Here is a 16,432-nt window from a genome sequence, read left to right on the forward strand (position 1 = left end):
TTAAAGGGTGCACACACTTTTCTCAGTTGATTATTGTGTATTTTTCCCTGTCGAATCCATTTCTGATATATATTTCTTTGTATTGTGCACAATTAATGAGATAATTAGCATATTTGACTAAATATGCTAATTATCTCATTAGTTGTGCACAATACAACAATATACTTTGCAGAAATGCATATAGGAAAAATTACATAGGATCAACTGAGGAAAGTTTGGTAAACCCTTTCATCAATCAATTTCTTATAGGGTTTTTAGTTTTTTCTTGTGTCACATTATTTGACACATGGGTGGAAATGACAGGACAAACCCTATTAAAATAATTTCTGCTATGTACATTTTTGTATTATGCATAATATTTAACCTGGTTAACCGGGTTTTTGTGTTTTTATGGTAGTTTTAAAGTGAAAAAAGTAAGTGGATCACTTTACCCCGTTGATTTCTCTGGTCTGTCTCAGTTTACCCCAGTGCTGGGGTAAACTGAGACACAAGACCACTTTTTCTATGTACATTTTTGTATTGTGCATAATATTTAACCTGGTTAACCGGGTTTTTGTGTTTTTATGGTAGTTTTAAAGTGAAAAAAGTAAGTGGATCACTTTACCCCGTTGATTTCTCTGGTCTGTCTCAGTTTACCCCAGTGCTGGGGTAAACTGAGACACAAGACCACTTTTTTAAAAACAATCATATTTTCTCTGCCTTTTGTCTTGAATACATTCTGATAACTTCCATTGTTAGGAAACATCCCAAATTACTGGGAAATGTGTACATTTTTACTGATATATTTTAGTTCGCCTAGAGGGGAGTAAATGTAAAAAGTGTCTCAGTTTACCCCGCTCTCCCTATACTTTTTTTCCACCACTGGCTACAATGGTCCCTGGTCTCCCCTGCACACGCACAGCGCACACGCACACGCACACTGGAGGAATAATGTAGCGGTTGATTCTATATTGTTAACTGCTGAAGCAAAATAACACACTCAACACCCCGAGGCTACAGTATTTTACACACGCGTGCATGAGCACGCGCACACACACATACACACGGTCGTGCTCTACAGAGTTTGTGTGCGCTGCATATTATGCTAGTCCTCTACAGTCAGGAGTCAGGTTTATCTGGTACGTGTGCGTGTGCGTGTGTGCCTGTGGGTGTGTTTGTATTTAAATACTTGTGAGGACCAAAAGTCCCCACAAGTGTAGTCTTGCGTAGCCACACAACTATTGATAGACTTATTTTCACACATAACACAATACATACAGTCACAGGGTTACAGGAGCATTTTTGCTCATCCTTTTGATAAAAAAAAAAAAAAAAAAAACCTAACCCTAACCCTAACGGGTCCATTTTGTTCGGTTTGAACACCAGATCCTTCTCGAAAAATTAGAATATTGTGTGAAAAAGCATTGCAGATGCCATAGCACCCCAAATCATAACCAACTTCGGAAACTTCCCACTGGACTTCAAGCAACTCTGACTTCAGAAGGTTGACATTTCTCTATTATAAATCGTTGTTTTGAGTGGACTGTATGCCATAAAAATGCAATATTTTAACAATCTTTTTTTGGAATAATTCACTGAATGTCCAGTGTGTCTAGAATATATGAAAGTTTCAAGAAATATATGTACTTTTACACAATATTCATTTTTTTTAGAAGGATCTGTATAGGCTAATACTGCTGTACAGTAAATTGCCATTGATATATTGTTCACACACTGTCGGCTGTTTGTAAGCTTCAAGGATCACAACTTTCACAAGACACCTCCGCCGATCTACAAGCCCACAAAGCGTCGAGGATGCAACGCGCTGTGGGCTTGTAGATCAATGGTGTTGCTTCCCTGTGTTCAGTGCGTTGTACACCGAAGCATTAGGCAGGAATGCACTGCAACGAAAGAGGCTGACAGAGCCGCAAGCGATACACAGCATTTAAGATTAAAGCAACATCAAATGTATTGTAACCTGTGTGTGATGCAAAACGTCACACACGTGTCGTTGTGTTAAATGTGCACGTGAAACTACAGTGCTATGCTACTAGCCTGCGTAGCAGCCTGCTACGCTACGTTCCGTGGATTTGCCCCGTCACCTTGCCTCTCAGTCTGGCAGGGCGGGCTCTCTCTAAAGGGAGGCACAGGACATAGAAAACCAGTGGAAATCACTCAAGAAGTGTACTGACAAACCAATCCACGGAACACAGCGCAGCAGGCCTCATCTTCCCCTTTGCTTAGTAGCCGTAAAGCTACATCTAATGTCTCAAAACACCCACCATTTTACTGTTTTATTTGTAATGTTTCAGTCTGAATCTGTCTCTCCTTTCATTCATCTGTCGGTGTTTGTGTGAGCCTGGTCTGAGTGCACGGCTGCACGCACTGACCGACCCTACTCAGAAGATGGGGTTTGACGGTGTGGTGCGTCGGTGCAGTGTTTTGATTGGTTGCAGTGTCTCCAGCGCTTCTCAGCTGTGAACAATGGAGGAATTGATAGCAAAATGCTCTATTTGCGGCTCGAATAGGTCCTTTTGGGGTTTATTGTTACACAAGCATCAACATGTGAACTAGCAGCCAATGTTATGAATTAAAATACCTTTCAATAGCAACGTTATGTTAGCAACTGCTGCTTTTCAGAAAGTTTTCCTTCTGATAAAGCTCACCGCTGCCCCTTAACTGGTCGTTCGTAAATAAGCCACACTGAATGCACTCTCAACGCCATTCATAAAATGGTTGTCCTAAAAATGTTGATGTACTCACAAGCATAGTAACAAAACAATGTGTGTGTGCGCCATTCATAAAATGGTTGTCCTAAAAATGTTGATGTCCTCACAAGCATAGTAACAAAACAATGTGTGTGTGTGTGTGTGTGTGTGTGTGTGTGCGTGCGTGCGTGCGTGCGTGCGTGCGTGCGTGCGTGCGTGCGTGCGTACGTGCGTGCGTACGTGCGTGTGTGTGTTATCAGGCCCCCCCAGCTCTGTAATCCGAGCAGTACACTGAGTCTTTTCAGTGTGGAACACATGGGGTGAATACTAATCCTATATGCACTGCAACACACTCGCACACACACACACACACACACACACACACACACACACACACACACACACACACACACACACACACACACACACACACACAGGATTGTATTAGGCTACTATACTGTATGTCGACATCAATATTTTACGATGGCAATGTTATAAATGTCTGCCTTTTCGATTCATTTTTAACGCTACACACTCCAAAGCCTGAGTTGTTCTTACTTGTGTGCTGGCGTCACTGATCTGATCTACAAGCTCTCCACACGGGAAGCAACGCATTTTGAGTTTTCTGGATCAGACACTTTTGCCATTTTTGAATTTGAATACACCACATCTCCAGTATTGATTTGAGCTTAGTTCAGCGTGCAGGTATCAAGCACCGAAAATAGCCGACCTCCAAGCTTACAACGTGTCGCAGTGTGCGAACCCCAAAATAATAATTTTAACTGGGGACCCCCCCCCCCCCCACCCTGACAAGCACTAAGAATTGAGGAATTACATTTTGTATAACACAGTTCTATTGTGAAAATAGCAGATCTATGCATGCTCACAACACCTCGCAACTTGTAGATCGGCTATTTTCACAATTTCTGCCTCTAATACTTGACAATTTGGTTTAATGTTTAATTTGTCATTTTAGATGTATTAAAAAGTCCTTAAATTGTCACTTTAGAAATGGGCTGACATTCATGTTGGTTTATTTGTTTACTGTTAGGTGAGAAAACAATGTTGCACATGAAGTTAATCATCTGGGGCCCCCACAAAATATTTAGGTCCTGACCCACAGGTTGAGAACCACTGTGCTAGATCACGCTGGGCTGGACTTGTACATCGATCCGCCTCAGGCCATACAGAAACATGGAGATAGACCTCTTAACCTAATAGTGCGGTATGCTATGTCCAAAATACAGCTCCCGTAGGATTTTTGTGCCAAAATTGATTTTTCTGCAGATTTTGGTTCTATAGGGTCCAAACTATCAGAAATTGACGGGGGTCAAATTTTCAGACCCCTCCCTCATTTCCCGGGGGCGGGTCACTTCAGTTTTGGCCCCATTTGGCAATGTATTCCCAATTTCCCACAGGTTTTTTTGCTAATATTGATCTGTTTGCTGTTTTGGCTTCTATAGGGACCAAACTATCAGAAAATGACGGGGTTCAAATTTTCAGACCCCTCCCTCATTTCCTGGGGGCGAGTCACTTCAGTTTTGGCCCTATTCGGCTATGCATTCCCAATTTCCCATAGGTTGTTTTTGCAAAAAAGAAAAAAAAAAAGTTTGCTGTTTTGGCTTCTATGGGGGCCAATCTATCAGAAACTGACAGGGTTCACATTTTCATACACCTCCCTTATTTCCTGAGGCGGGGGGGGGGGGGGGGGGGGGGGGGGGGGGGTCACTTCAGTTTTGGCCCTATTCGGCTCTGTATTTCCCATAAATTTATTTTCTTCTTTTCTGTTTTGGCCCTGTCAGAAAATTAGGGGGTTCAGGGCAGAGCGCCTGTAGGAAGATCTTCCAGTATCCCACAGCATGATTTGACGGAGGACGATTATTCTCTCAAAGTTCTTATAGTTGATGCCATGGGTGTGATTCAGAACATGAAAAAGTTAAATAATATGATGATAAGTCTTCATCAAGAGATGAAGCTCACTATGTCCATCAAGGAACTCCAGACTGCTGAATCAACCAAGGAGAGGTTAGGCCAGGGACTGCTTGAGTATTTCTCAAGGGTCAGTTCTTTCATGTCATATATGATACCTTCATCAAGGGACATGATTTTGAGGAGGTGAAGAGGCTGCTGACACCGATCTCCAATTGCCCTGAGCCCTGAGCTTCCACCAATTGAAGAGCATTGGTGGAATTCAGAGAGTGGAGGGTATGTTCCAGTCAGATGTCTTGCCCTCCCTGCTCCAAAGGCAGTACTTGAGCTCATCACATGTGGCTGAAAAGCAGGTCGCAAGGGACAGTCAGTGCAGCTGCTCAAACAATCACCTGCCTTGCACTCTTCTCTGCAAGTGCTATGGCACTGGACTGGAGACTGTGAGCCAACAGTATAAAGGCCCATTCCCACTGGGCCAGATAAACAGATAAAGAATATATCTGTGGCGGATATTTCTCTGTATCTTACCATCCACTTGAATGGAGAAAGATATTTTGTTATCTGTTTATCTGGCCCAGTGTGAATGGGCCTTAAGGGAGGACATAGATAACAGTGATGATGAATAGATCCTGTATTTGACAAGAATAAAAACAGGCCAGAAGTAAATGCTACCCCATCATCCTCACTTGAACTGTCCCTAACTAAACTATTGAATAGCCTATAACGGAAAAACATCGCATGGATGCACCTGGGACGTATCCTCAGTGATGTAGCCCAAGCTCATCAGGTTTCGGGTCTCGCAACATCATGACTCTCACCTGGGTGACCCAGCCGGGGTTGATCAAGTCGCGACGTACGTCCCAGTAGCTTCCCACGATCAGTCCTATTAGGGAAAGACTCCACCACCCCAGAACTACTCTGCCAAGACTAGGAAAGGAAGTCTGGGGCTTGGAAGGACTAGGCTCTGTGGATTTACTCCTGTCCGGGCCCCTCCTAAGTCTCACCAGGTCCACTCCTGCTCTCACCAGGTCCAGGACCTGTGCGTTGCACCAGACTTCAGCCCCAGACATTTCACTCAGGAGTGGTGGATTCTTGAGCCGCAATATTACTGCATGCTCCACCTCGCCCAACGGCGGTGCTGCATGCTCCGCTTGTGGCTTGAATGGCCCTCCTAAAGGCCTAACCGTGGGTTCGTTGAGCTTCTTCCTCACGGAAGACACAGGCTGGGGCGCTAACCCAACCTGCTCCTCAGAATATACAGTGAAGTTGTTTATAAAGTACTGTAAAGTACTCCACTCAGGATATGAGGGAGGGGTCTGACAATTGGACCCCTGTCATTTTGTGATAGTTTGGTCCCTATAGAAGCCAAAACGGCAAAGAAATCAATTTTAGCAAAATAATCCTATGGGAATACATAAGTGAATAGGGCCAAAACTGAAGTGACCCCCCAGGAAATGAGGGAAGGGTATGAAAATGTGAACCCCATCATTTTCTAATAGTTTGGTCCCTATAGAAGCCAAAACAGCAAAAGAAAAATTATATTTTAGCAAAACAATCCTATGGGAAATTGGGAAAACATAGCTGAATAGGGCCAAAACTGAAGTGACCTGCCCCTAGGAAATGAGGGAGGGGTCAGAAAATTGGAACCCCGTCTTTTTCTGATAATTTGGACCCTATAGAAGCCAAAACAGCACAAACAAAACTATTTAAGCAAAAGAATCCTATGGGAAATTGGGAAAACATAGCCGAATAGGGCCAAAACTGAAGTGACCCGCCCCCAGGAAATAAGCAGTGTTGGGCAATATTACTTAGGAGAGTAATCGTTACATATTACTTATTACTCCTTGGAAAAAGTAATAATATTATATTACTTATTACTTGGAATCAAGAGTAATATATAATATATTAAGTTATATTACTTTTTTCTTTTTTTTTACCCCGCAAAAGAAAAGAGATGTAGGGTACAATGACACAATCTGTTTAGCCAGCTCCTTTTAGAACAGAATCCAATTTATTGGAAAAATAAGTCTCCAATCAGCCAAACAAGCTTTATTTGACAGCTGTGATCAGTGCATTTACCAGACATTTAAAACTGTCAGTAATTTTGACCCTAGGCTCTGTATGGTCTTTAACTCAGAATAAAGGATATAGGCCTAATCAGAAAGCAGCCTACTTTATTAGGAGTATCTGTAAATTGAAAAACAATCCAGCACCACGGAGATGAAGAGAAACTACTTCTCCATGTGTGTCGTCATGTGTAAATGAGAAGAGGAGGGGCTCACTGACCGTCTCTCTCTCTCTCTCTCTCTCTCTCTCTCTCTCTCTCTCTCTCTCTCTCTCTCTTCAGTGTGTGTGTCTGTCTCTCTCTCTCTCTCTCTCTCTCTCTCTCTCTCTCTCTCTCTCTTCAGTGTGTGTGTGTGTGTGTGTGTGTGTGTGTGTGTGTGTGTGTGTGTGTGTGTGTGTGTGTGTGTGTGTGTGTGTTGTGACGCAATCTACAACTCGCTGCGCAACTCTGTGTCAAGTTGACCTAGGCTCTCAGAGAACATCAAAAGAATTTAACGACCGTCAATTAAGCAGCTGCATGCGCTGCTCTGAGTGCTCTCCTCTCCTGCCAGCGAGGCACGATTAATACAGTATAGTAACGAGGCGTTTTTTGGGCGGAGTAAAGCGTTATATATTACCGTTTTTGACAGAGTAATACTTACACTACTCGTTACTGGATAAAGTAATAATATTACAGTAATATATTATTAGTAATTCGTTACTGCCCAACACTGGAAATAAGGGAGGGGTCTGAAAATTTTAACCCCATAATTTTCTGATAGTTTGGTCCCTATAGAAGCCAAAACAGCAAAAAAATACTATTTAAGCAAAGAATTCCTACAGGAATACATAGCATACCACACTATAAAGGCCACATTGCTTGGTGAGGCTTACAATACATAGTCGGTTACTGGTTATAGTGGAAACCTCATATGTCCAAATACATACATGTAGCAATGTGGCCTTTAGGTCAAGAGGTCTATCTCCATGTTTTTGTATGGCCTGAGGCGGATCGATGTACAAGTCCAGCCCAGCATGATCTAGCACAGTGGTTCTCAACCTGTGGGTCAGGACCTAAATATTTTGGGGGGTCCCCAGATGATTAACTTCATGTGCAACATTGTTTTCTCCAGTGTTCGAGTTATACTCCCAGAGCTATGGGGGCCCTACATCGGGGGGGGTCATGCACGCGCGCGAAACGCGCGATCACGTCTCGCGCGCAGCGCGAAAATTGGCGTTTTTTCGCGGTTTTGATCGCGTTTTTATCGCATTTTATTCGGGTTTCCGCGGGGTTTTTTTTGCTAAACAATCGGGAACGGCACACTACACTTTCCCTTTGCCCCTTTCCACATGCACCAGCCAGCAAGATAGTCTATATAGTTATAGTAGATGGAATTCTTGGTACCAACACTCCAACAGACAGACAACACCAGTATCATATAATCATTCAGTTCCAAAAGCTTTTCAGTTATCTACTTAATTTTACACCACTGTTCTACTACAGCAAGCATTATGGTATTGCTTCCCAAACATTTTAGCCAGTGAACCAAGAGAAACTAAACCCAAACAAGTAGAAGTGAAAATAGCCGATCTACAAGCTCACAAGGAGTCGCTTCGCGCTGCGTTGTGAACTTCTAGATCTGCTATTTTCAAGACCCATACAATGTGTCCACAACGCTAGCCAAAACAGTGTTAGCTAGCAGCATAGCATCCATCATTACTCCAACTCTAAAGCCACGACTCACTCACCAATTGTTGACTGAGTGACGATGAGACGAGCAGGACGATGTTTAATGCCTTTATAGCCTACATGGTCTTGTCTTGGTGTTCTGTTATATTCCTTTATGCCTGTGTTGTTAATTTCACCACGAGTCAGGGCGCAAGATACGCACTGACGACAGAGTGGAAAGGCTCGTTAAAGGCTCGTCCTATGAAAGCCATTTCCTCTCTGCACAGAAGCGCATTTCAGTCTTTATTTTTTTTTTCATCTATACAATCGATCATTCAACATGTTTATTTTGAAATTGTCCTGGAAAATAGTAGCCAAATAGCACCTACATGCCACTGAGAGGTTACGTTTGTGTTGATGAGAGCCAGAGAGCGCAGGGGAGAAAAAAAAAAAAAAAAAACACTTGGAAAAAAAAAGAGACCCCATAGGGGTTTTTGACTATGGGGTCCCAGACTTTATCTATGGGGGCTAAGCCCCCATTGGCCCCCACATAACTCGAACCCTGGTTTTCTCACCCAACAGTAAACAAACCAACTTAATAATAATAATAATAATACATTTTATGTGTAACGCACTTTATATTTGAAACAAATCTCAAAGTGCTACATTAAAATGGCAAAACAAAGCCAGCAAAAGATTTATAAAAAAAGAACTAACATGGTAAAAACTGTTAAATCCACGAATTAAGAACAGTGCACCTATTAAACACATCTCAAGGAAGATTTAAAAGCACATTTGGTCAACAAAAAAGAAGAATTAAAAGCACAAAGGGCATCCAAAAGGACCATCTACTGTAGGCAAATGCCTTATTAACTCAACCTCTGCCAAAAAAATACCCCTTTGTACCCCTTCTCTGCCATGCCCGTAGAACCCGGAGATTTAATAAGCTTTAATTAAAAAAAAAATATTTATGGAAGCGGAACTAAAATAGGCCGGAACTAATGCTCCGTGATCGGTTTCTACACGGACACATTATTGAGCGGACCACTTAACATTGAGGCCGTGAACCGGAAGCGGATGGTCCATCGTCTATTTTGGCCCGTTAGCTTTCTGTATAAACTCCGCGGCTGAACTTATTGATCAATTGTAAAAATTTAAAAGGATTTGAGAAGCTGATGGAATACGCGAACACACGATGCATAGCAGTGTCCGATCACGCACGATGGGAACTGGATGAGCGCCCGCGTTAACAGGTAGGAGAAGCCAGCAGTGAAAGACATAGAAAAATCTCCGGGCTCTACGGGCGTAAACTACGAATGAGTTAAAAAGAAACGTCTTAAGTCCCCTTTTAAAAGCGTCAACTGACTGTGGTGCTCTAAGGTGGTCAGGGAGGGCATTCCATAGCAGAGGAGCAGCTGAGCAAAAAGCCCGGTCCCCCATAGTACGTAAGTTAGTCTTTTTTCCTTTCAGTGAGTTCTTGTGACCAGAGCGGAGGGAGCGGAGGGAGCGTGTGGAGCGTGTGGAGGTTGGGGGTTCAATAAGTTATTTGAGGTAGGGGGGAGCGTTGCCGTGGATGCATTGGTGGGTGAGGAGGCAGACCTTGAATTCAATCCTGGAGGAGACGGGGAGCCAGTGAAGGGAATGAAGTATGGGTGTGATATGGTCATATTTCCGCACTCTCATCAGGACCCTGGCAGCACTGTTCTGGATGTATTGAAGCCTTTGGATGCTTTTGCCAGGGATCCCGATGAGAAGTGCGTTACAGTAGTCTAGCCTTGAGGAGATAAAGGCATGGACAAGTTTTTCAGCGTCTGGAAGGGTGAGTGTGGGACGGAGTCTGGCTATGTTTTTGAGGTGGAAAAATTAGGTTTTGACAAGGTGTTTAATGTGGAGGTCGAAGGTCAGCTGGGGGTCCATTTTTACACCCAGGTTGGTGATAACTGGTGAGAGGGGGAGGTTCTGGCCGGAAAAGGTGATGCTGGTTATTGTGTATGTTTTGACCTGATTTGGGGTGCCGATCAGAATGGCCTCTGTCTTGGAGCTGTTAAATTGTGAGCCATCCACGCCTTTATCTCCTCAAGGCATGTGGTAAGTGTGGATGATGATGGTGGTGATGGTGACGACAGGGGAGCAGAGGGGAGTGGGACAGTCCTGAAGTACAGTTGGGTGTCATCAGCGTAGCAATGAAATGAAATCCCATGCCGGCTGATGACACGACCAAGGGGGGTATATGGTGAAAAGGGTGGGGCCGAGGATGGAGCCTTGGGGGACACCACAGGTAACAGGCTGCGTCCTTGAATAAACCCCTCACAGAGAGACACGTTCCGTTCTGTCGGTGAGGTAGGAGGAAAACCAGTTAAGTGCGGAGTCGGAAAGTCCTGTGGTGGAGTGGAGACGGTCGAGGAGGATGGTGTGGTCGACTGTGTCGAAGGCTGCCGATAAGTCCAGGAGGATGAGGAGGGAGGGGGAACCGGTGTCAGCCGCCACCAGAAGGTCATTTGTGACCCTGACTAGTGCAGTTTCAGTGCTATGGGCTGAACGGAATCCTGACTGAAATTTTTCGTAAAGGTTATTGTTTTGGAGGTGTTGGTTGAGTTGAGCAGCGACAACCTTTTCGAGGACCTTGGAGAGGAACGGCAGGTTGGAGATGGGTCTGTAATTAGCATGAACTTCTGGGTTGAGTGTGGGTTTTTTCAATAGGGGTGTGATGATGTCTGTTTTTAAGGCGGGTGGAACATGGCCGGCTTGGAGGGAGAGGTTGATAACTGTGGTAATGAGGGGGCTTATGGCATTATGTGGGATTTAACAAGGGCTGTGGGGAAGGGGTCGAAGGTGCAAGTGGAGGGCTTCATCTTGGAGATGAGGTTCAGCTGCAGGGGGGGAGGAGGGGGTGTCTACGTGAATGTTCAGATCGCCAAGAATTAGTGTGTTGGTGGAAGTGATGCAGAGTGTTGTGAGGAGATCATTCAGTTCGGCACGCTTTGTTGAGGGATGAGTTCAGGTTCAGGTTCAGGTTCGGTTTATTAGTCAAATGCGTATCCATACAAGTACAGACAAACAATGAAATGCTTGTGCCAAGAGCACTCTCAGCCTTATTGCACACAAAACAATACGACAACAACAGGTCACCCAGGACAACCCAAAAAACAACAAAACAACCATACAGTGTGACAGTGTACAGTTTAAAAACTGCGTATATTGTACATGACTACCTACGTCTCGCTTCCATCTCTTCGTTAAGCAGCCTGATTGCTTGAGCATAAAAACTATTACTGAAACGGGTGGTGTGAGATTTGATGCTCTGGTAACGTTTTTTTGAAGGGAGGAGATAGAACAGGGAATGGGCGGGATGACAGCTGTCCTTTAAGATGTTCTCTGTCTTTTTCTTACAGCGTGTGTTATAGATTGTGTGTAGCTGTGGTAATTCTGTGCCAATGATTTTGGCAGCTCTCTTCACAATTCTCTGTAACTGTTTACTGTCTTGAGCAGTCACGTTACCAAACCACACTGTTATGCATCCTGTCAATACACTTTCTATGGTACAGCGATAGAAATTAACAAGAGCCTTGGTGCTTAGGCCAAATCTCCTGAGGCGCCGCAGAAAGTACAATCGCTGCTGCGCTTTCTTAAAACCCAAAAAGCCAGAAGGATCGTGAGGCCGCGCTTTCACGGTCTGTACTCATACTGAAAGTCTAGATCAAGCGGGCTTTTGCCCTTCTGCTCCACGGGAGGTTTCTGTCCTCCCTGAGCCCGCCTTAGGACACCTGCGTTACCGTTTGACAGGTGTACCGCCCCAGTCAAACTCCCCACCTGTCACTGTCCCCGGAGCGGGTCGCGCGCCGTTCGCACGGCCGCTTAACGCCAGAAGCGAGAGCCCGCTGGGGGCTCGCCTCCCCGCCCGACCGGGTAAGTGGAAAAACGATAAGAGTAGTGGTATTTCAACGGCGGCGCCGCCTGCCGAAGCTGCGGGCCTCCCACTTATTCTACACCTCTCATGTCTCTTCACAGTGCCAGACTAGAGTCAAGCTCAACAGGGTCTTCTTTCCCCGCTGATTCTGCCAAGCCCGTTCCCTTGGCTGTGGTTTCGCTAGATAGCAGGTAGGGACAGTGGGAATCTCGTTAATCCATTCATGCGCGTCACTAATTAGATGACGAGGCATTTGGCTACCTTAAGGATACCTTCGCTGTTTTGAGACCATGTGAGTGAGTTTGTTATGTGAACACCCAGAAATTTGAAACTGTCCACTATGTCTACAGGTGAACCATTTATGGTTACGGGACTGTGATTGACTTCAGATTTCCTAAAGTCAACGATGATCTCTTTTGTTTTACTAACATTTAGAGAGAGATTGTTATTCTGGCACCATAGGGTTAGCTCTTCAATTTCCCTCCTATAGGCCCTCTCATCATCGTTGGATATTAGTCCTATAACTATAAGTAAACCCCTGGCTGGTGTCAGGTCTCAACAAGGCACATGATATCAAGTTTTTTTTCTAAAATGTGAATATGGATTAGAGTGGATTTTGCTTTAAGGGTTTGTAAATTGAAAAGCTCAATTTGAACTGTTATTGGGGTGATGGATTTCTGCAGGGGCCGGAGTAAACTGGAGTCCACTCCACGTTTTGTGTGCCACCCGCAGTGTAGCGGTGGTCTGACGTCACTCCTAGTGCTGCTGTTAGCTGCAACTGGGGGGGGTGCTCTGATGACGTGTTGCACATGCGCCGCAGCGTACTGTTGACCAGATGGAGTGGATGGGACATGACTGGGAATGAACAAACTTACGACGGGAACTTCTGTGAGTGTAGCGGGGACGGCGTAGAATTCCAAGTTGTTTTATAACTGAAGTAGATATTGGAGTGATGACATTTTTGAACCGTAGCAGTTGCGTGATGGAGTATTGAAGCATCCTGCCGGTGGAATACGGAGAATTGGAGAGTGGTCCTGTTAGCCGTTAGCCGGGCTAGCTGCAGGCACCAGTTGCCCGTTGACTGACGGCTGGCTGGCTGAGGTAGTGGAACCTAGGCAAACAGTGTGCCCCGCCGCACCGGGACAGCAGACGGGCTGTCCGGGGGGTACCTCAGCGGTGGATGAGTGGAGGACTGGAGCCGTGGCTCATCTGGCGTGGAGGGTAGCCGTTGACTGGCGGCAGGCTGGCTGAGGTAGCGGTCCTATAGGCAGACTGTGTGCCCCGCCGCACCGGGACAGCTGGAGGGCTGTCCGGGGGGTACCTCAGCAGCGGATGGAACAGCGGCTCAGCGGTTCTGCAGGCGTGGAAGCGGTCCTAGGCGACAGTGGCCCCGCCGCACCGGGGGAGCTGGAAGGCCTCCCGGGTAGTTGTTTCACACCACCGCTGGACGTAGGTGGAGGTGTCCAGACCTGCTACCGACAACGCTGAACCACTCGATGCTGGAGACGGATGGCAGCAGGTAAGCAAACCACCGTCAGGGTTGGCGTCCCAGATTGTGCGATGATCGTGCACAATGTTCCAAAAGTACAGACAATTTCTGTACTGCAGCTGTGCAGCTAAAAAAGAGTTAAAACTAAACTAATCACTGTTAAAAACGAACTAAAAAACAATGTAAAACTAACGTAAAACTAATGAGGAACGGAGAAGCGGCACACACTGAGCGCCAGCGTCCTCTCACGTCCTCTAAATAGCACCACCAATCACCACCACCAATACACTTAAACATGAAGTTTAAGTGTATAGAGGGTATCAGCCCATTTCTAAAGTGACAATTTAAGGACTTTTTAATACATCTAAAATGACAAATTAAACATTAAACCAAATTGTCAAGTATTAGAGGCAGAAATTGTGAAAATAGCCGATCTACATGTTGCGAGGCGTTGTGAGCATGCATAGATCTACTATTTTCACAATAGAACCATGTTATACAAAATGTAATTCCTCAACTCATAGTGCTTGTCAGGAGGGCGCACGCTGCGACACGTTGTGAGCTTGGAGGTCGGCTATTTTCAGTGCTTGATACCACGCTTAACTAAGCTTAATCAAATCAATACTGGAGATGTCACGGCATGGATTTCTACACAGAGAGGGCAATTCTTTCAACATATGATGCTGCGTTCAAGTTCAGGAGAGTTGAACAAGGCAATTCTCTTGAATGCTGCCTTCAGGTATGGCATGGAAAGGGGCATTTGCATTTCTTTCACCATAGTAAAAACTGCATTCATGGTCTAGAGAGGGCACTTTTTACAGACTGATAAAAGGGGCAGGGGCTGAAGCCCCCTTTGATGTCTATGCACACACATATATCAGGGGACTGAGGGGAGGTCAACAGAGTTTAAATACAAGTGTGGGGGAGGGAGATAATGGAGCATATTAAACCTAACACGATGGACTACTAGCAGATCCCCATGCATTCACAGGGTGGTGGACACTCACTGATTCTAAGACGGATCAGTGGTGTCTTTGCCAATCTTGGCTGTTGGTACAATTACGCCAGGGCTCCACTGCAGCCATCGGGCGTCATGTCATCGTCAACGCAGGGAATGTTCCCTTTTTAATCAATGAAGGGTGCTCCATTGCCAACGCTGCGTTGCGCTGCGTTGCGCTGCGTTCAGTGACGTCTGACGCCGGTGGCGTCAGGGTTCAATTTGTACAAATAAAAATAAATGGGGGAGGGTGAAGGTTGGGTCAGAGGAGGCCATTTTACATCTTTGAGTTATTTGAACATTAATTGAATATTTCCAAATTCCAATACTTTTACTTCTACTCCTACTAGGCCTACATCTCAGGTCCTAATTACTCCACTACATTTATTTGAAAACATTAGTTACTATAGTTACTTTGTAGATTTTGATCATTATTAGGCTACAAAATATTAACAACTCCAGCCAATTCATTTAGGCCATTTGAAAATAGCCTACAGATTTTGCCCTAAAATCACGCAAATCGGTACACAGTATGTCTACACTCATGTCATCAACATGGATCTGTCTCATATAGTGCCACCATCAGGCCAATTTTTTCAAACACATTTTTGGACACTGCTCCTACACATTTTGCCCTAAAATCACACAAATCGGTACACAGTATGTCTACACTCATGTCATCAACATGGATCTGTCCCATATAGCGCCACCTTCAGGCCGATTTTTTAAAACACATTTTTGGACACTGCTCCTACATATTTGGCCCTAAAATCACGCAAATCGGTACACAGTATGTCTACAGTCATCTCATCAATATGGATCTGTCCCATATAGCGCCACCATCAGGCCAATTTCTTCGAACACATTTTTGGACACTACTCCTACACATTTTGCCCTAAAATCACGCTGCGAACTGACGGTCACTTATCTCCCTATTAGGGAGTCTTACTGGTTACTTAATTGTATTTGTCTGTGCGGACCACCATCTGAAAATATATAATATGCTAGCGACCCCCAAAAATATTCCAAATCTTTTTCTTTTTCTTTTCTTTTTTTTTTTAATGTATGGCTTCAAGGGCTTGTGACATGTAGCCTAGGTCTAGGCCTATAGTCGCTTCTTTTGGGCTTGCAAAACCTCCACCGGCTGTCCGTCCGTCCGTCAGTCTGTCTGTCACGTCACACGTCACACTCTTCCCTTACTCATATATCCGCTACTGTTGCCCCGATCCATGCCAAACTTTGCACACACACTTCTTGGCTGCCAAACCACAACCCCCTCATTTTCTCACATGGCCCTCTTCTAGCGCCACCATGAGGCCGATGTGTACCGCAAACCGGTACACAGTATCTCTACAGTCATGTCATCAAAATGCATCTGTCCCATCTAGCGCCACCATCTGGCCTATTTTTTAAAAACACATTTTTGGACACTGCCCCTACAGATTTTGCCCTCAGATACAGGGACATATATGGATCTGTCCCATTTCCCATATTCCCTCCTGATTGGCTACCATCGCTTATCTCCCGATTTAGGGAGTCTTACTGGTTTAAATAATACTGGTTGCTTGTTTCAAAAAACCTGGAAACGGTGGTGTATACATATGGGTGCTACTAACAGCTAGCAGTATCAGGGTAGGCCTATAGCGGATAGAGGATCACTGCTGGCTGGGTCCCATAATCACACGGAGTGGACCCCCAAGTCCAGACATTA

This window comes from Nannobrachium achirus, assembly GCF_963921795.1.
Source record: "Nannobrachium achirus genome assembly, chromosome: 21".
Lineage (NCBI taxonomy): Eukaryota > Metazoa > Chordata > Actinopteri > Myctophiformes > Myctophidae > Nannobrachium > Nannobrachium achirus.